This window comes from Vitis vinifera, chromosome 1 (assembly GCF_030704535.1).
Source record: "Vitis vinifera cultivar Pinot Noir 40024 chromosome 1, ASM3070453v1".
NCBI classification, from domain to species: domain Eukaryota; kingdom Viridiplantae; phylum Streptophyta; class Magnoliopsida; order Vitales; family Vitaceae; genus Vitis; species Vitis vinifera.
This window is the reverse complement of record NC_081805.1, coordinates 25229457-25251348: the sequence shown is the minus strand read 5'-3', so window position 1 is coordinate 25251348 and position 21892 is coordinate 25229457. Positions and strand designations below refer to the sequence as shown.

The 21892-nt window shown below is 35.6% G+C and overlaps 1 long non-coding RNA gene across 1 annotated transcript; it reads left to right on the top strand.

Moving 5' to 3' along the window:
• Nucleotides 1-2663: 2663 nt before the first annotated feature.
• On the top strand, nucleotides 2664-4248 carry LOC109123118 (uncharacterized). The gene is made up of 2 exons (XR_002030790.2): nucleotides 2664-2999; nucleotides 3099-4248. It is a non-coding gene; the product is annotated as an uncharacterized LOC109123118 (long non-coding RNA).
• Nucleotides 4249-21892: the final 17644 nt, after the last annotated feature.

Sequence of the window (21892 nt, the reverse complement as noted above, 5' to 3'; positions counted from 1 at the left end):
TGATTAAATTTTGAAACCAAAGGTTCAAATTGTGTACTATCTAACCCCATCTAGTCATTATAGCTTTACAATAATTGTTAAATGAGATGTAACACAAACCTAATTGTTGTTGCTTACGAGATTTTTTAGGTATTTAGATAAATTTATAACAAAAATTCCACTTCGAAAAGAGTTCAACAAAAAGTATACACAATGTTAACCAAGCTACCTTTAAAATCATAATTTTACTCGGTGTTTATTTTTGTTTCCTTGAAAGTGCGAAGAAAAGAAAAAATAATAATAGGAAAAATGATTATGTTATGGATTGTTATATCATCGAAAATATCAATAAAAATTAAATATAATTAAAATTAGTTAAAAATTTATACATTTAAAAATCTCAATTGCTATTCGCAACACCATTTTTACTAATATGATATTTTACATTCCTAAACTACCCTTCCTTATTCCTTTCCCCTCTCTCTCCTCTCTCCTCTCCTCTCTCTCCTCCCCAACCTCATGTCCCAATTGCACCCTTTTTTTATTTTTCTTTTCTTTTTCCCAACCCCCACCCTACATTTTAGCATTCTTTTTCTTTTATTGTTATCTTTCTTTTCATCTCTACCTACTCAACCTCCCACCCCAAGTAAACTTTGTGTTTTTTTCTTTTCATTTATTTTATTTTTCACACTCAATTGTTTTTCATATTCTTCTTATATTTTAAAACAAAATAATTTCTTTAAATAATAAATTATAAAATTATATTTTCACCAAAAGTATATTATGTAAAATGATTTTATTATATTCAATGTTTTAATGTGAAATTCATAACTCAATTTTTTAAAATAAATATTATTATTAAAATTTTAAAATAAACAATATTTAATTGGAATGGTTTTTTAAAAAATATTTTTTTTTATTGTGTTCGATATGATTTTTTTTGTAACCCAAACAAAAATATTGCATATAACTAAAGATTGATTAAGAATATGAGTAATGTAATAATTATTTGTGTATGCAAAGTAAAGACTCATAAAACAAAGTATGTAATCAAGAGCCTAAAAAAATGTCAAAACAATATACTTCTTTATAAAAAAAATAAAAGTTATAAATCTTACCTGAAAATTATCATAAGATGATTGAATTTCGTTATTCATTGTATTTCGTATGTGATTCGTACCCTTAATTAACTAGAATTTAGGTTTAATATGTTGAGAGGAGGTTAGAGAGAGTTCTTTATTAAAAAGGGTATATATGAAAAAAAAAATATGACAAAAAAGTGTTACATTAGCAAAAGAGATGTTGCGAATAGCAACCCCTTAAAAATTATTTAGTATTTACATGAGTTAAAATGAGTGATTTTAAATCTTTTGTTTCCTTATATTTTTCTTCTCTATTTTATTCCCTTATATTTTCCCTTCAAGTTTTCAGGAATCAAATATTGTCTAAAAGTTCTAACTAAAACAAAAATCGTAAAAATTCTAAATTAAGCTATTCACTCAATAAAAAATGATAGATTCATTCAACAATAATGATCATACCGTTCCAATGCATCAAGTTTATAATGTTTTTTAAAAGTTTAATACTACGATACCTTGACACAGAGGTGAAGGGTACTATGGTGATTTTATATATCAAACTTGAGAGCTGAACACATGAATGACCTTATCTAACAAATCCAACATCTAGCTAGTTGATATTTACCTCAAATAGATTTAGAATAATAATGAGAGCATAAATTAAAAGGTATAATTTCTAATCCAAAACTAACTAAAGTAAAATAGGAAATCTCTTTGAGAAATGACTTTATTTTAACAATTGAACTTTTAAATTGTATATTCAAGAAATAAGTTTTAATTGCTATAAATCCAAGAAAGCATCACAAATCCACTTTCTATTATCCATATGAAGAGTAAAAAATAAAAAATAAAAAAATGTTGAAATTAATCTCAACAATATTCATAAATCGGAAAATACATTTCATAAAAATAAGTTTTAACTTAGAAAAATTCTAATAGTTTCTTAACAACCAAACATGAATAAAAATCCTAATCATTATCTAATTATAAATTTTCTACTAATTACATAATTAATTGTCAGAAAATATTTATTATGGTAATAAATTAAATTTTTGTATATATTTGTAAATATATTAAATTACTATTTCTTAAATTATTAATTTTAGAATTAGAATAAAAAATAATAATTTAGATTTATTTACATTTTAGACAAAAAAAAAAAAAAACTACCACTTAGTCATGTTATGCATTTTTCCAACCCTTTATGTATAATAATAATAATAATAAAGAATTGTATAAATATAAAAATTTTAATAATTTTCATGATATTTTATTTTCCTTTATATGTCATATCACTTAACATGGAGTAGGAAGTCCCTTCATTCACGTAACTTTCTCAATTAATTGAAGTTGGTCAGTGGTCCATAGGAGAAAATTGTAGAAGTCTAGAAATGCCTTTTGTAGAAAATATATACATCATACATTAAAGTATTATTTATTATTTTCCTTAGACAATGACTTCAGGAATTTTGTGACATGTTGACTCTTGACTGAAACAAAGTCTTAGTCTATATTCCATGTGAGTTGGGAAAAAAAAAATAAAAATGAAGCTTTAATTTTTATTTTATTTTTTTCATTTTTCTAGCTTTCATTAATTTTCTTGTGGGAGGTACCTATCCAGTGGACCATTTTCAGATAGGGTCTTGTAGACCCCCCTGGAGGCAGAGATTTTTTTATTTGGATTTATTTTATTTCTTTTCCTTTTCCTACCTTTTTCCCGGGGCTCGACATGATGGTCAGGAGCTGGTTTTTGGGGCAGAGAGGGGACTCAAGTGGGCGGCTCTCGGGGGGCAGATTGGACGGGATACGACTGGCTTGCTGAGGAAGACAGGAACAGAAGAAAAACAGAGGAGAAAAGAAGAAAAGGGAAGGGAGGAAGGAGGACTTTTGGGCAGCAGAGGACGTCCGCAAGAGGATCCGCCGAGAGAGAAGAAAGGAAAGGTATGTCTTCCATGAATCATTGAACTCATTTTATCGGTACATATTCCTATTCCTCTTTTTTCTGGATAGTGTTTACGGATTTTTTGGTTATACGTTCAGTTTTATGGTCGCCATTTGGTCTATGAATTCATTGTGGCTAGCTCGTTTATTTTCCTCGGGATGATTTGAGAGCAACTCGGCTCTGTTTCTGTTGCACTATACTTCATGGGAGAGTTTTGTTTTTGTCCTCGCTCCCGTGGAATGCATCCGGATCCACCCACCTACAGCGAAGCCCATGGATCCAAGCGCGAAACATAGGTTTGTTTGCCTTAGTTGTTTGGTCAGCTGGTGCCCTCCTTTTTATTTTCTTGTAGTTTCCTCTCCTTCCCCTGTTTCTGATGTCCATCTAAGGGGAGCCAGGCAATGGATTTAAATCGATAAAAGGGTTCTGGACCCATCAAACTTGAGGAATCAGTTGCCCAGACATTTCGTTGTCGGAGAGAATACCAACCCCGAAGTCGAGAGTGCCTTGAAGGATCCATACTTGAACCCTGCCCTTCAAGCGGACGTCACTGGCACTCGAAAGGCTGCTGCCATGCATATCCCCAACAGTCCCTTTTGTTCAGCAGCCCCATAGCCGTGCACCCATGTTCCCGGCATGGCCGTTACCCTCACCTTTCTTCCCCATCACCTTTTCTTCCTCTAGTCGCCATACCCATTTCCGCAAGGGCTCCCAAAGCCACTCTTCTGCACGCGTGGGATCCAAGCAGGCAAGCTGCCTCCGCCATCTCCCTCCTCATTATTCGCCATCGCCCTCGCCGTCTCCATCGGCGGCACGTCTGCCAGAGGCCCGGAGAGCTTCGCAACTTTCCATGCACGCCGGCCTTCCCTCCCTGCGTCTTCTTGCTGTGCGCACCACGTCGGCGAGGCGCTGGCTCGCCTCACCAACCGCCATCACCCGCTCCGGCTAGGTGAGCACTCGCATCAGCCACCATGACGACGACACTTTCTGGATACCGTCGAACCGCTGCCACGGCTCCTCTCTCCACCTTGCTGCTGGCCATGAAGGCTTCCTCTGAGGATGGTGTGCGTTTAGAGGGGGGTAAGCTAGGAAGAAGATGGAGTTTCGGGCTTGGGTTTGGGATGGGTTTTTGAGCCCGCCCATGGTAGCTTTGGATTTGGGTTGGAGCACCAAGCCCAAGTTTGTGAACAAGTAAGCCCTCCAGGCTGCCCAATTCCTAAATAATCATTTTTTTAAAAATAAAACAAAGCCTCTAATTTCCATAATTAATTAATCAAATCATTTCCTTTTATTTGTTACCTTATTTTTACCCATTTAGTTAACTCATCTTAAAGGCAATTAAAGAACAAATTACTATTGTTAATTATATTTTTATCTTGGAGCTTATTTCATCTAATTTAACTAGTTTAAACATTATGATTGTTAATTATTATTATTACTTCGTACGCATCTATTTATCATCTTTTGAAAATCTCAGTCATCAAAGTTAAATTCTAATCCTTGAAAAACCCCATATCCTAATCTAATCTTTCAATAATCTATTTAAATCCCATTTTCATCAATTAAGAATTATCACCATATATGTCTAGCTATTTAAAGTCTAAGGCTTCCAAATAAATCATGTGTCTTAATTTAATTCTTCAATAATTAGTTCAAATCTCATTATCACCCATTAGAGTTAGTATCCCATATTTATATACTAATTTAAAATCCAACCCTTCGTAAATCCAATGTCCTAGCTTAATTTTCAAACTCCTAAAAATTCCACTGTCCTTGTTATCCCGTTTTAACTGATTATTTTCGTTAATTAGTATTATCATCCTATATTAGTTTATTTATTCAAAATTCAACCCTTAAAAAAAAAAGGATCCAATGTCATAATTCAATTCTCGATCCTAAAATCCCACTATTTGTCTAAACGTTATTTTCTTTAATTTGAATTAATATCCTATATTCATTTATTAATTTAAAGTCTAATCCATTAAGAAAATCCCATGTTTTAATTTAATTCCTCAAATACTCTTTTAAATCTCATATTCATCAATTAGAACTACTATCCTATATTCTCCTATCTATTTATGTCAATCCTTCAAAAATCCTAAGTCTTAATTTAATTCTTGTCTGAATCATGTTTTCATAAATCAAATCATTATCCCTTATTTATTATTTATTCAAAGCCCAATCTATAAAAAAGGTCACATGTTTTAATTTAATTCCCCAAAAACTCTTTTAAATCTCATATTTATCAATTAGAACTACTATCCTATATTCTCCTATCTATCTATGTCAATCTTTCAAAAATCCTAAGTTTTAATTTAATTCTTGTTTAAATCATATTTTCATAAATCGAATTATTATCCCGCATTTATTTAGTTATTTAAAATCTAATCCTTCAAAATCCCCTGTCTTAATTTAGTTTCTCAGTAATTCGTTTAAATCTTATTTCCATCAATTAGGATTATTATAACGTATTCGTCTATTTATTTAAAACCTAGTTCTTCAAAAATCTCTTGTCTTAATTCAATTTTTCAATCTTATTTTTCAATCTTATAAATTCTACAGTTCATCTAAATTTTATCTTCATCAATTAGAAACATTATTCCCATATCCATTCAAAGTCTAATCTTCCGAAAACCCCATGCCTTAATCAAAACTTTAATCCCAAAAATTCTACTATCCATCTTTATTCACCGAAATGTTATTCTCGTTAATTAGTATTATAATCACATACCTACCTATTTAGTCAAAGTCATGTCCCTTAAAAAATCCAACGCCCTAATTCAAATTCTCAATTAGAAAAATTCCACTATCCTCTTTTTTTTATTCGTTTAAACATTATTTTGGTTCATCAGTATCATTACTCCATACTTATTTACTTATTTATTTCGATCATTAACATTCAATTCTTCAAAGCCGGACCTCCAAATTTAACCTTGAGACTAAAAAATTCCACCATTCTCTTTTATTCATCCAAATGTCGCCTTTGTTATCATTGTTATAAATTCCACGTTTACTTATTTCTTCCTTCTAAAAATTCCAATAATTAGAGTCCAATTATTCAGAGATCCGACTTTCAAACTTAATTTTCAAAATCCCACTATTCACTATTCATCCGTCCAAATATCGTTTTGATTAATTAGTAACATTATTCCATACTTACCCATTTACTTCTCTTAAAAATTTCATTACATCTAATTCCTAAGAATCCAATTTTCAAATGATCTCTAAGATTCCGATTCTCAAATGAATTTCAAAAATCAAGTGTTCTTTCGAACAATTTTAATCCCTGTTCAGTGATGCATGTGATATGTTTTGTGCTCTATATGGTGTACTAACCCTCTCTAATGATAGCGCATGGTGGCTCGTGGCCCAGGTATGTACCCATTTTCCCTCTAACCGTTGTCTATGCATGTCTCGATTCTTATGTGTGCATGCTCATTCAGGATATTCATTGATTTACTCATCAGTTGCCACGTCAGTTTCATTTTAATAGTCGAGACCCGACTTTAGGGGCTTAGAGGGGTGCTACGGTCTTTACCGTACCTTCCCGATGAGTAACCTGACCCCCGAACCCAATCCGATTTTTCACAGACCACCTTTTCCAAAACAAGGAGTCGCACTTAGGGTTTTTCTTTCTTATTTTGTTTACCCTTTAAAAATAAAACAAAAATAAGTGGCGACTCCAAGTCATTTTTCTTAATCAATATAAAATCAATTTTTCGAAATCAAAATCGAGCTCGCCATCGAGTGGGAAACGCATGAGCCGAAATGCGGGGTCCACAGGTCTACATCAGTATTTAGATTTATAGCAACAGATGAAGTTGAGGACAGGATGGTGTTCATGATTGGCTCAATATTCTTGTGATACTTGCTCCACAAAGGGCTGAAAGGTCTTCATCAATTGTTTGTTTATGACTAGCATTGGCACGAAGACTTAAAATGGTTAAATAAATTTAAAATTTTGAGGGGAGAAGTGAGGGAAAGAAATGAACAAAAATAGATGGGAAGAAAAAAGTGAAGGAAAAAAAATTGAAGTTAATATGTTTTTTTAATTTATTTTATTTATTTATTTTATTAAATATAAATTAAATAATTTTAAAATGTATAAAATTTTAATTTATTTTTATTATATATATATTTGTATTTCCACAATGAAACCATTAATTAAAAAATTATTTTTCTTAGTTTAATTTCATAAACAAATATAGTTTAAGGGTTTATTGTTTTTTTAAAATTTAAAATTTTAATTCTAACTTAAGTCTTAAAACAAGTTAATTTAAAATTTAAGATAAAAGAAAAACAATGAATTAGTTTTTCTATTAAGATAAAATTGTCTTAAAAAATAATAAATTAAACAAATAAACGATCTTTAAAATGACTTAAATATTAAAACAATATTTTTTAAGAATTAAGTCAAAGAAAAAAAAATTGAAAACAAATCACTTAATATTTCATACTATTTAAATTTAAGTTAAATTAAAGTCTATTTAAATTGAGATAAGAAAAAGAAAAAAGAATGTCGGAATAGCAAATTCTAAGAGGAGTTTAAAAATACCTTTTGAAGAGAATATGTATATAATACATTAAAACACCATTTATAACTTTTTTTTTTTCATGATTTTTAAAATTTCCTTGGACATTTCTTGAAGGACTTTGATGACATCTTAATTATTGACTTATACAAAGTCCTTAGTCTATGTCGTATAAAAAAAATGGTTTTTTTTTTTCTTTTGGCAATGCTTGAAGTTTGCAGAACTTGGTAATTTACATCATTCATTTGATTTACTCATGAATAGAATAGTATATAATATATATGATCCAATCATGACTGAACCTTAATCCAATCATTTGAAAAAATTGGTAAATCTCAAATACAAGTCTGAAATATTTTGTGAATCTACCTATTAAACAAACATAATGGAAAAAATATTATTCTATCATTATATTATCCATTGTTTAATTTCCAAAATTAATATTTATTTTTTTCCCAAATTAAAAATAAAAAGTTAACAAATTAATCTCAACAATGTTCATAAATCATAAAATACATTACATAAAAATAAGTTTTAGCTTAGAAAACTTCTAATAGTTTCTTAACAATCAAACTGTAGACCTCTTCAAAGACCAGGGGTTTTTCATTCGTTTTGGGACCACTCGGGAGAGAAATTTTTTCCTTTTTTCTTTTTTTGAAGTGGAAGGGACCTCTTTCTGGAGAAGAAACTAGCTGTATGGACGTGTGGCAAAGGCGACCATGGTGGTGGTTGAGGATGACATCCTCCCTAAGCAATGCATAGTGGAGTGGGTAGTATGGCTTGCTGGGGAAGACAAAAACAGGGGTTTTGAGAGATATTTGGGGGGGGGGGGGGGGGGGGGGGTGGAGTTGGATAGCTGGGAGGGAAGGAGACGGAGAGGAGAGGAGAGCAAGCCAAAGAGGATTCAGTCTGTTTTATTTCTCCCGTTTTGAACAGTTCTCCTATGTTTCTTTTCATTTGTGGATTCCTTTGACACTTGAAGACTACTTGTGCATTTTTATTTTTATTTTTTTGTTTTGGAGTGTTCTGAGTGTAGATTCATCACTGCATTTGATTTTTGGAGATCATGCCCACGTTTCCTTTTGGTTCCACCTAAACCCCTCCCATTGACATCTGTGGAATGGGGCAAGACTTAGCAGCCTTCTTTTTATATATATATGTGTACATGCTCTGTTTTCTTCTCATGTTTTTTTCTTTTAAGTTTTTTTTTTGAAATGTTGAGTGTCGCACTTCGTACATGCTCCTATGTTTCTTTTCATTTGTGGATTCCTTTGACACTTGAAGACTACTTGTGCATTTTTATTTTTATTTTTTTGTTTTGGAGTGTTCTGGGTGTAGATTCATCACTGCATTTGATTTTTGGAGATCATGACCACGTTTCCTTTTGGTTCCACCTAAACCCCTCCCATTGACATCTGTGGAATGGGGCGAGACTTAGCAGCCTTCTTTTTATATATATATGTGTACATGCTCTGTTTTCTTCTCATGTTTTTTTCTTTTAAGTTTTTTTTTTGAAATGTTGAGTGTCGCACTTCATACTGGTCATCTGGGTCGAGGTGCTTACGGAAAAACTCAAGTCCATTCCATAGATGCAAACTGCCTTACCTCCTCATTTTGATTGTATTGGAAAGAGGCACTCGATTAGCAAAAGTGTTATATTGAAAGTTGATTATAATAGAGATGTGTTGCAATCTTTGGTAAATGAAATTGTCACATCCATTTTCTCTGAGGAAGGTCCCAATGAGGTCTTGAAGTTCTTTGATTCATTACCGCCTTTGTTCATGGAAAATTTATTTTCAGAGGGTTTCAGTGTCAGCTTGGAGGATTCTTCCGATCCCAGGGAGGTCATACAGAATATCCAAAAAAAGGTTGAGGACATTTCATCGTTGTTGTATAACTTAAGGTCGAAGTATAATGAATTGCTAGAGTTGCAGGCAGAGAATCACTTGAGACATACCAAGGTTCTTGTTGCTAATTTAATTTTGAATTCATCTGCACTGGGTAATTTAAATGATTCTAAGAGTGATTCGGCTATTAACAAGGTAGTTCAACAAATGGGGTTCCTAGGACTACAACCTTCAGAAAAGGGTAAGTTCTATTCCAGGATCTGGGTTGAGGGCATGGCTTATCTAATTCAAAAGCAAGTATCCTTTTCATGAAACTGTTTCTCCCATGGCTTAGATCCTTATGAGGAAATGGTTCATTCAATTTCCACGAGAAATAATTGTACGATCATCAAGGGGCTTGTCTGGACTAGGAACTTTGTTTAAAAACTTAATGGCCACTCTTCGAGATGTTGTTATCTGTTATGATGGTACAGTGAGGAATGTTTGTAGCAATTCAACTATCCAATTTGAGTATGGAGTGAAGACTAGAACTAACTCCGAGCATCCCTTCCCTGCTGGTGAGCCTGTCGGTGTTTTAGCCGCTACCAGGTTCCACAGAATCATGGGTGCACCCCTTTGCTCCGGTTCACATAAGATCCGCCGACCCTTTGTCTCATCTTTAGTACGCCATATATGCGCCCCCCCCCCCCCCCCCCCCCCCCCCCAAGCTTCCTCTAATCTGCTAGCATCCCAAATCCATCCACCCACGTGCATGAGAGCCACTACCTTCTCCATACCCATTTCTCGCTAACCCACATCGCTTAATATCATTGATCCTATGCACTCACTGTATCCTCATGCGCCTTTCATTCATGATTACTACTCAAAAAGTGCTATTTCATACCTTGTAATTAACTCTTTTAAACACTTTTGAGTAGTAGTTATTGCTTTTTAACCCAATTAACATGTTAAGGACCCTTGCAATCGTTTCTAATCAAATTGTGTTAAGTTTTGGTGTTTTTGATAGCTTTTTGCTCACCAAAGCAATTTAAGAATGAGGGAGAGTTGTATATAGTTCATGGCAAAGCTTTTGGAAGCTCAAATTCATGAAGAACCAAGCTTTGGAGCCTCATAGTCCTTTGCCTTAGTCGTTCAAAGTATGCAAGGAAAGAGCACTGGAGAGAGGAAAATAGAGTGAAGAAAACAGAGGACAGCAGCTGCAGCCTTCTTTCGCACTTTTGGAGCACTTCCTGAAGTCCATTTTCTACATTCTATATACCATTTCAAAGCTCAGGAAGTCAAGAATCCAATGCTTCAAACGGTACACAATTCAGAGTTGAAATGAAGGAGTTACAGCCATTGCAAGCCGATCACTCTAAGCTGAAGGAAGAATTTTGCACAGCGTTGCGAAATCACCCTTTTGTTGCAAGATGATTTCGCAGCCTTTTTGTACAGTGCTGTGGAATTCCCCCTAAAGTTTCCCGATAGTTGCAACACATTGGAAGCCGAACACCGCAAGTTGAAAGCCAACTTCGTAGCGCTGCGAAATCAGCCTTTTGTTGCGAAGTGATTTCGCAGCCCTTTTTGTGCGTCTGCGAAATTTCGCAGACCTCGTTTTCACCTGCGAAATGGTCCTTAGTGCTTCCCGATATTTGCGACCGAAACTTTGAGATATTTTTCTTCAGATTTTTGTGTCTAAATTTCCATTTTCTCCTTGTATTCAACCACTTATGTAATTCCTTAGCTAAGAAGTATCCAAGGAAGGGTAAATTACCTTCCTATATAAACTCTCTTGTAAACACTAAAAAATGGGACTCTTGGAGGACTCTCGGAGGAGCTTGTTCCAGGAGATCCATCATATAGATAGATATATAAATATATAGAATATACAGAGCCTTGCTCTGTTTTTCCTTCTCTTTCATTTTCATTTTCTTGCTAGCCAAACAAACTCTGAGGATTTTTCCTCAGAGGATGAGAGGCTAGGCTCTTCGTCTCTTGGAGTGAGGAAATCCGGGTAAGTTTCCACATGCATAATTTGGAAGTTTTGTTGTTTTAGTTATTAATGAAGAGAAAGTGTGACTCGTTAATGATTTCTATCTTTTTAGTTAACTTAAAACGCTTTTAAATCACCTGGGCCAACACTTGGTAAGGCAAGTGATCTCCGTCCATGGAGATTCACTAGTTTACCCCTTGCGAGCCTTTGGTAGGTGGTTTGAAGGTAGGATTTTCTAGAATAGCCAACACTTGGTAAGCTTTTGGACTCTAAGGAGACATCCATTAGTTATCTATTGCGAGCTTTTGAAGGAAAGTCCAAGGTTAAAGATCACCTTGAATGGCAAATGCTAGGTGAGAGGCACAAGTCATTGCAAGGTGCATCAGTGAGAGAGATTTAGTGTTTGAACCCATTAATGGGAAGTTTCTGTACAACACCGGTTGGAGAAGGAACTATATGTTAATTATCTAATGCGAGGAAAAGAAACAAGTGACCGAAACTCCCTTTTTGTATGAGGAATCTGAGCCTAGTGATCTGAAACTCCAAGAAACATTTTTCTTTGTAAGTAAAATCAGTTACTATTTTTGGTTAGTTTAAAACCAAACCTTTTTCATTCAAACATCTTTATGTTTTCTTTTAAAGCTAACCTTGAAATGAAAAGACACCAATTCAGCTTTGAATTAATATCATTTGCAAAGTGAAAACCCATCCCAGTGAACGATCCTAGAGCCACTATGCTATAGTAGCTTTGTCTTTGCTACCCTAGTAAATGGTGTAATAGGTTATAAATTTTGTTGATTACTCTCTCAATCAAGGAGCACCAGCTGAACACGAATCAGCTGAGACACCAATTGGGCACGAATCAATTCACACCCCCACTAACCCATTTTCTCCACCATCTATCATATCCATCCCGAGACCCATCAAACCCGCTCCGTTTCACCATCTTTCTGTCCTTCGTGCTAGCCATACCCATCATTCACTCACGCTTGCAGGAATCAAGCATCCTCCACCATACCCATTTCCCTCTCATGCACGCACTAGAATCATGTTTCCGTCGCTAACCCACTTCTCACTAACCTTCATACACCACATCCATCTCCATGCTCATTCCCTTACTCACCATCCTCCGTCATAACCACCATACCCGTGTCGTGCTCATCTCCATTGGAATCCCAAAGTCACCTACCTACATGCATTGGAATCATGCATGCATGGCCACCCCCTATGGACACTTTCACTCACATCCACCGAACCTCTCATGCCCACTACCACCGAATTCACTTTCTCTCTCTTTACCACATTACATACCCATTTTCCAAGTGCACCTCAAACCTATTCCCTCCATTGTTGCATGGCCATACGTGGCCTCATTAACGTCCATCACACATTTCTCCAACCGCTTACATGCCATTACATGTCGTTCATACCCATCATAATTGACACCCACAGTTCATCCCATATGAGCTTACCATTTCTCTCATACCCGTGATCACACCTAACTTTTTATCTCTCTTATTGACCTAACCCATCTATCCCACTTTTCTTCATCACCCATCCCGTTGGCTACATCCCCTATCTTTCATATCTATCCGCTCTTATTATTCATGCATACGGGACTTGGGTTATAAGAACACCGTCGAGTGCATTTAATGAGAAAAATTGAGCATTTGCGTTTGCTTTGAACTTCGAGACTTGTTGGATCAAAGCTAGATTTCAGGAAGAAGATTGACTCATCTCCAATCTCAGTCAAAAATGCCGAGAAAATGGAAATTGGCACGGATAAAGAACGGGATGATCATCACCATGAGCACTTACGAATGGAAGCCTTCAATTTTGTTTGGCCAAATATTGAGTCCACTATTAAGGATGTTTTGAGGAACATCCATCTTAAGGCAACTATTCACTGGTTTGGTTTTCACCTAGAATATGGGGTTACATTGATGATTTGATGACGTTGGGAAGAGTTCGGTCTGCATCTAAAATCTCATGGATGTCATGTGGCTAACTTATCATACATTAATTTTTTGGCTAATAATGGCATTGGCGGCTGTCTCAGAGGTTTGTTGAGACAGTTTCTAATGGTTGCTTTGGACGCAGCTGATGTATCCATTTTAGCATCATGGTGTAGTGATTCGGGCAGCTACAACAAGCCGGTGGTTGTGATAATAGATGATATGAAGCGATGTTGTGGGTCCGTGTTATCAGATTTCATTCTCATGTTGAGTGAATGGGTGGTCAAGGTTCCAGTCATTTTAATGATGAGATTTGTAACAACTCTTGATGCCCCGAGAAATATACTTCCTTCAAATGTATTCCAACAGATGCACGTTTTTAAATTCCTCTTGGGATCTCCGTATGAGAGAATGGATGCGATGGTTGAAGTTGTTCTTGTGAGACTGTGTTTTGAGTTTCGTGTTGGCTACAAGGTGACTGTTTTCATGAGAAACTGTCCAAGTTTGTGAGTTATGACTTGAAGGACTTCTAGGTTGCATCAAGTCATCGAAGTGGCTGATATCGTTGATACATTTAAGCTTCAAGTGCAATCAGTATTGGACAAGAATCAGTTAGCCATTTACATGAAGAGACATGTCAAATCGTTGACACCGGAGCTCGTTGGAGAGATTACCTAGATTTTTTTAGGATGTGGGCTGGTCACTACAAGCAGATCAAGTGCACAGAAGGAGTGTCAAACACTGATATTGTGGGACGCATGATTTTTTGTATGAAAGAGAGTGGCAGTCCTAAATACTTTTCTTTTTAAAGACAATTCATCCAATATGTCCGCTGTAAATGCAATTCAGGAAGTGGCTCTTCAAATTGATAAATGGTAGTTTTTTCATTCATTCTTTCATTCGTTCATGTACAGAATATATATAGAGGGTAATCACCATTCTAAGAATGGGAAAGAATGATACAAGGAAAGAATGATATAAGGAAATAACAATTAATATCCTAATATCTCAACTTTCCTAATATCTCAATATTCCTAATATCTCAATATTCATAATATCTCAACTTTCCAAATATCTAAACATTCCTAATATTTCAACACTAAATGATATAAGGAAAGCATTCCTAATATCTCAACACTCCCCCTCAAGTTGGTGCATAGATGTCACACATGCTCAACTTGTCTAAAAATTTTGAGAACACTTGACTTGAGACAGCTTTGGTAAGGATATCGACCAATTGATCTTCTGATCAAATCTTAAGCAATTCCATAATCTTATCATCCAACTTTTCCTTAATGAAGAATCTATCCACCTCGACATGCTTTGTACGATCATGTTGTACTGGATTATGAGCAATGTCACATGCGGCTTTATTGTCACAAAACAATCGAATTGGTTGGCTAGATAGGTAACCTAAATCCTGTAAGAGGAGTCTTAGCCATAATGCCTCACAAAGTCCTAGAGCCATACCTTTAAATTCCGCTTCTGCACTTGAACGAGCGACGACATTCTGCTTCTTACTTTTCCATGTCACAAGATTATCACCTACAAAGGTAAAGTAACCAGATGTAGATCGTCTATCATCCACTGCACCGGCCAATCAGCATCAGTATATACTTCTATACTCTGATGATCAACATTTTTAGCGAACAAAATTCCCTTCCTAGGAGCATTCTTCAAATACCTCAAAATACGCATGACTGCATTCATATGTTGCTCTCCAGGATTATGCATGTATTGACTCACTACACTCAATGTATAAGCAAGATCTGGTCTTGTATGAGCTAAGTACATTAATCTCCCCACAAGTCTCTAGTATCTTCCCTTATCGGTTGATACTTGATTAGGCTCAACACACAATTTCAGACCTTCTTCTATTGGTGTATTAACAGGTTGACATCCCGACATTCCAGTCTCCTGTAAAAGATCTAAAGCATACTTTCTTTGAGACAGAAAAATTCCTTCACTTGATCAAGAAACTTCAATCCTAAGAAAGTATTTCAGATGACCTAGATCTTTCATTTCGAATTCTATAGATAGATAATTTTGTAGAGCTTTTATTTCTTCAGGATCATTTCCTGTAACTACCATGTCATCCACATATATGATGAGTGTCGTAATCTTACCATGTTGCTTTTTCAGGAACAAAGTGTGATCTGAATTACTTTGACGATAGCCAAAAGCTCTCATTGACTTTGTGAACCTTCCAAACCATGCTCTCAGGGATTGCTTCAACCCATACAATGACTTCTTCAATTTGCACACCTTCTGACATTGCTTTTCTGACACCATGCATCCTGGTGGAAGATCCATATATACTTCTTCAGATAACTCACCATGTAGAAAGGCATTTTTCACATCAAATTGTTGTAATGGCCAATCTAGGTTTGCAGCTAAAGACAGTAATACTCGAACTGTGTTGATCTTAGTTACAGGTGCAAATGTCTCTGTGTAGTCAATTCCATAAGTTTGAGTGTACCCTTTTACTACCAGTCTTGCTTTAAATAGTTCAATACTACCATCTGCCTTGTACTTCACAGTATAGATCCAACGACACCCAACTGGCTTTTTTCCTGGTGGACATTCTACGAGTTCCCATGTTTCATTCTTCTGCAATGATTTCATCTCTTCATTCATGGTTGCTTTCCACCTTGGATCAGCTAAGGCTTCATGCACACTGTTAGGAATAGCTACAGTAGATAATTGATTTACAAATGACTTATTTGATTCAGACAAACGATGGTTAGACACATAGTTGCTCATGGGATATTTGACTTTGGTAGACAATTCAGGTTCATATGTGGGTTTAAGAATACCTCTATTATGACGGTGTAGTAACCATTTCATGAATGGATCAGGTTCCAAATTAAGAACACCCTCAACAGACGACGTTTGGTTTGGTATTTCAGTGAAGACATCTTCGGACCCAAATACTTGACCACTCATATCCAACTTACCCGCTTCCTAGTTCACTAGTTCAGATTGTCTAGATTCATCTTCCTCAGAGATATGATAATCATAATCGAGAGTCTGAATTTCCTTATGGTACTCCCCCTGAAGTTCAGACTCAGATGAAAAATACATTGAATCTTCATGAAACACTACATCCATTGTAATATACATTTGTCGAGTTGGAGGATGGTAACATCGATATCCCTTTTTGTGCAATGCATATCCAACAAACACACATTGCAATGCATGGGAAGTTAACTTGGTGCGTTGGTGCTTGTGTAGATGCACAAATGCCACGCAACCAAAAACACGAGGAGGTAGATTTGGGATGGTTAGGGCAACTACGACATTAGTAAGAGCTTGGAGAGGTGTTTGAAAGTTAATTGAGCTAGAAGGTACCCGATTGATCAAGTATGCGGCAGATGTGATTGCTTCTCCCCAATAAGATATCGGTGTTTTTGCTGCTATCAAGGAAGCACGAACAGCCTTTAACAAGTGCCGATTTTTTCGTTCAGTGACTCCATTTTGCTGGGGTGTATTGGAACAAGTAGTCTGATGAATGATGCCATGTCCTTCCAAATACTTTTGAAGATCAGAACTTTGATATTCTCCACCATTATCACTACGCAGAACCCGAACCTTTGCATTGTACTGAGTTTCAATCATTTTATGAAAATTTTAAAACAACAAGTTCACTTCATCTTTGGTCTTCATCAAGCATAATGATTCGTGCCCAATTGGTGTCTCAGCTGATTCATGTCCAGCTGGTGCTCCTTGATTGAGGGAGTAATCAACAAAATTTATAACCTATTACACCATATACTAGGGTAGCAAAGAAAAAGCTATTATAGTATAACGGCTCTAGGATCGTTCACTGGGAAGGGTTTCCAAATTACAAATGATATTAATTCAAAGTGAATTGGTAGTGTTTCATTTCAAGGTTAGCTTAAGAAAGAAAACTCAAACCTTGATTGGAAAAGATTTAGATTCAAACTAACTCACAAAACAAGTAATGGGAATAACTTAGGAAGAAAAACATTCCTTAGAGGGTCAGGTTCATTGGGGTGGTTCCTCATGCAAAAGACATAGCTCCGGTCAGATGGTTCATTTCCTCGCGTTAGAGATTCAACATATAGTCAATTCTCTAATCGGTGTTGTACAGATACATCCTTTAATTAGATTTCAACTTTAATTATCTCACTGATGCAACTTGCAATGGTTCAAACCTCTCACTAAGCCTTAACCATTCAAGGTGATCTTTAACCTTGGACTTCCCTTCTCAGGCTCGCAAGAGATAACTAATGGATGTCTCCTTGGAGTCCAAAAGCTTACCAAGTGTTGGCAATTCCAGAAAATCCTACCTTAAAGTCACCTCCCAGAGGCTCGCAAGGGGTAAACTAGTGCATCTCCATGGTTGGAGATCACTTGCCTTACCAAGTGTTGGCCTAGGTGACGCTAAGGTGTTTTAAGTTAACTAAAAACATAGAAATCACTAAAGGATTTCACTTCCTCTTCATTCATGGCTGAAACCACAGAGCTTTGCATTCTTGCACTTGGAACCTTCACCGGCAACCTTAGCTCTAAGAAACTAAAGGTTTAGTTACTCATTCTCTGGGAAAAATTCCTTAGAGAGTGCATAACTTAGTAAGAAATAAAAAAAATACAAAGTGAGAAGTTAAGGCAAAACAAAGGACCTGAACTTTACTTGCTTTTCCAAAACTTTACAAAAGGTCTCCTCCCTGAGAACAGGCTCTCGAGGGGTATTTATATATGAACATAATACAAAACTAATTATTACATGGATATTTACTCTTTTTACTAACTTAAAAGCTAAGGAATCTTGTAATTGGTGGCTTACAAGGAGAATTTTGGGATTTAGACAACAAAAATCTGATGGAAAATATCTCCCAATGTCGGTAGCAAATATCGGGACGCACTAAGGACCATTTCGCAAGAGAAAATGATGTCTGCGAGATTTCGCAGAAATACAAAAAGGGCTGCGAAATCACTTCGCAGCAAAAGGTTATTCTCGCAGGGCTGCGAAGTTGGCTTTCATCTTGAGGTTCTCAGCTTCCAACTTGTCGCACATATCGGGCAACTTCAGGAGGAAATCCACCACACTGTACAAAAAGGCTGCGAAATCACTTCGCAACAAAAGGGTGATTTCGCAACACTTTTGCAAAATGCTTTCTTCAGCTTAGAGTGATTGACTTGCAGTGGCTGTAACTTCTTCGTTTCAACTCCAAATTGTGTATCATTTGAAGCATTGGATTGTTGACTTCCTGAGCTTTGAAATGACATATAGCATGCATCAATTGGACTTTAGAAAGTGCTCCAAAAGTGGCTGACACGACTGTCATCAAGAATATGCTTCATGGCAGATTCTCTTTACTTCTTCTCCTTGCATTCCGGATTTACTTATGGCAAAGGACTTCAAAGCTTCGGTTCTTCATGTTTCTGAGCTTCCAATTGCTTTTCCCAAGATTCCATATAACTCTCCTCAATCTCGGATTGCTTTGGTGATCAAAAGGCTATCAAAACACCAAAACTTAACATAATTTGATTAGAATTGATTGCAAGGGTCCTTAACATGTTAATTGGATTAAAATGCAATAACTACTACTCAAAAGTGTTTAAAAGAGTTTATTACAAGCTATCAAAGAGCATTTTTTGAGTAGTAATCACATAACCATGTCATTCTGGTACAATCATCAATAAAAGTAACAAACCAACATGAGCCACTCAAAGTTAGGACTTTGGATGGGCCCCAAACATCATAATGTATAACCATAAAATGAAACGGACTTTTATTCAAAATTAACGGAAATGAAGCACGATGGCTTTTAGCCAATTCACAAATATCACAACGGAAACCAGAAATATCACTCTTTGCAAACAAATTAGGAAACAATTTTTTTAAATAACCAAAGGAAGCATGTCCCAGACGTTGATGCCACAACCAAATTTCAGACTTTTTCTTCTCCCCCTCAAATCCATCTGCCATTAAAGCTTGTTGCAACTTATTTGAATCCTTTGACTGCAAGTCCAAGTAATAGAGTTTTCCCCGCTTAATACCACAACCAATCGTCTGTCTTGTTTGGATGTCCTTAATCACACAAAATTCAAACCAAAAAATGACAATACAAGATAAGACTGCAGTGATTTGAGAAACTGACAAAAGATTGTAATCTAAATATGGAACAACTAAAACAGAATCCAAATTCAAAGTATCAGTAAGAGTTAAGGATCCTTCCCCAATGACTGGGGTTGTGTTACCATTAGTTGTGGAAACAATTTTTTGTGAGGAAGGTCTAAGGGGTGAAACTTGTCTAAAATCAAAAGTCATATGATCTGTAGCACCAGAATCAATTATCCATGCACTATTAATAACAGGTGTAAAAGTATTTAAAAACTTACCACTATGATCAGTAGCGGCTACCAATGCAGAAGCTTTCTCAGCAACATTAGCCTATGTTTTTATTTCGGCAATAGTTGCAGTCGAGGTTTTCTTGGAATCCTTCTTCCGTTGATCACGATTATTATCACTAATAACAAAGTGTTGATAGCCTAAACATGATCTAAAGGTCCATGGTTCAAACCCTCGGTTCCTCATTGTTTTCCTGGTCATACCAAGAGTCGTTGCTTTGAAATTGTGGGATATCCAGACTAGTGGGACCAGTCTTATTGCAGTGAGTGCATTTGAAGGTTGACTTATCAATATTAGGGCTTGTCTTAGGATGGTTGATCGCTGTCGGACTACCATAGCGACAAAATATCCAGGATTTCAGTTCCATGGCTCTAATACCATCTTCAAATTGATAAATGATAGTTTTTTCATTCATTCTTTCATTCGTTCATGTACAGAGTATATATAGAGGGTAATCACCATTCTAAGAATGGGAAAGAATGATACAAGGAAAGAATGATATAAGGAAATAACAACTAATATCCTAATATCTCAACTTTCCTAATATCTCAATATTCCTAATATCTCAATATTCATAATATCTCAACTTTCCTAATATCTAAACATTCCTAATATCTCAACACTAAATGATATAAGGAAAGAATGATATAAGGAAAGCATTCCTAATATCTCAATAGTGGCGTCTCCACAAATGTATGCCTTGGATGTAAATCTCTGCCCTCGCCGCCTCTACCAACTTGAGTCAGAGCGCATGAGTACCCAAATCGCTATTCAGATTTTGGCAAAGACCCTTCATGGCAATGCCAGCTCCAGATTTCAGCCTTTGTCTCTTTGTAATTCCAAAATGAGTGCAAATGGAGGAAGAGTTTAAGGCTTTGATTGTTCTCTCACATCATTTGGAGATAGCAAGGTTCCGTTAGTTCGGGAACGAAGCAGCTAAGAATTGACACATAGTTGCAATTATTCTAGGTTTTGAGCAAGCAATCAGAGCCTGTGCCATTCACGTTCTTTCTTCAATTATCAAAAGATTCCTAGGACTATACTTCTTGTTATCATTGGTGGAGTTTTCGAGAAGGTGATGAGCTACTGGTGTAGCAGTTGCAGCAGCACTCTAAAGACCCATTCCCGCATGGTTATTCCTTATCAACTCTCCTATTTATGTATTTTTGCATGGTTACCTTAGACATGGGCCTTAGACCACGTGCCCTCTTTTTTATTATTATTTTTCATCATCTTTGATTTTAAAATCATTGCCCCATATCTCGTTTATGTAAATATTTTTTCAAATTCAGTTTTTCAAATAATCCCAACTCCTCCACTTTTTCTTTTATTCTTAGTTTTTTTTTTTTAGTTACCAAGATCTCATTTTCAATAAAATTTGGCCGCCATTTTTCCTTCCGGCAAGCCATCTTCGAATTTTCTTTGATTCTCAAAATGTTTTAAAATAAGTAGGAATTAAATCCCGTGATTCCGAATAATGGAATTTACGGAATAAATTCATGCAAGAATAAAGCGGGCTTTGGTGGGAGCCCAACATTATTGGATGTTTCCTTTTGAAAATCAACTTGATTGAATTGTGATATATGATGATTTCATATTTTGTTTAGTGACATGTGAACCATATTTTATGATCATTATTGTACACTAACCCCCTTTCTTGATAGCACATTGTGGATCGTTGCTCAGGTACGCACCCACGTTCACTCTGGTCATTCTCTACGCATGTGCATGATCATTTTAGGTATCCATCAATTTTCTTATCAATTGTCATGTCAGCTTCATTTCATTAATAGAGATCCATCTTTAGGAACTTAGAGGGGTGCTACGGTCTTTTCCGTACCTTCCCGATAAGTAACTTGACTCCCGATCCGGTTTTTCACAGACCACATTTTCTGAAAATAAAAAGTTACACTTAGAGTTTTCTTTTTTATTTTGTTTACCCTATAAAAATAAAACAAAAATAAGTGGCAACTCCAAGTCATTTTTCTTAATAAATAAAATCATTTTCAAGTAAAAACCGAGCTCGCCATCGAGTGGAAGCTTATGAGCCAAAATACGGGGTCCACACAAATATAAATAAAAATCCTAATCATTATCTAATTATAAATTTTCTACTAATTACATAATTAATTGTTAGAAATTTTTTATTACGGTAATAAATTAAGAATTTTGATATATTTGTAAATATATTAAATTACTATTTCTTA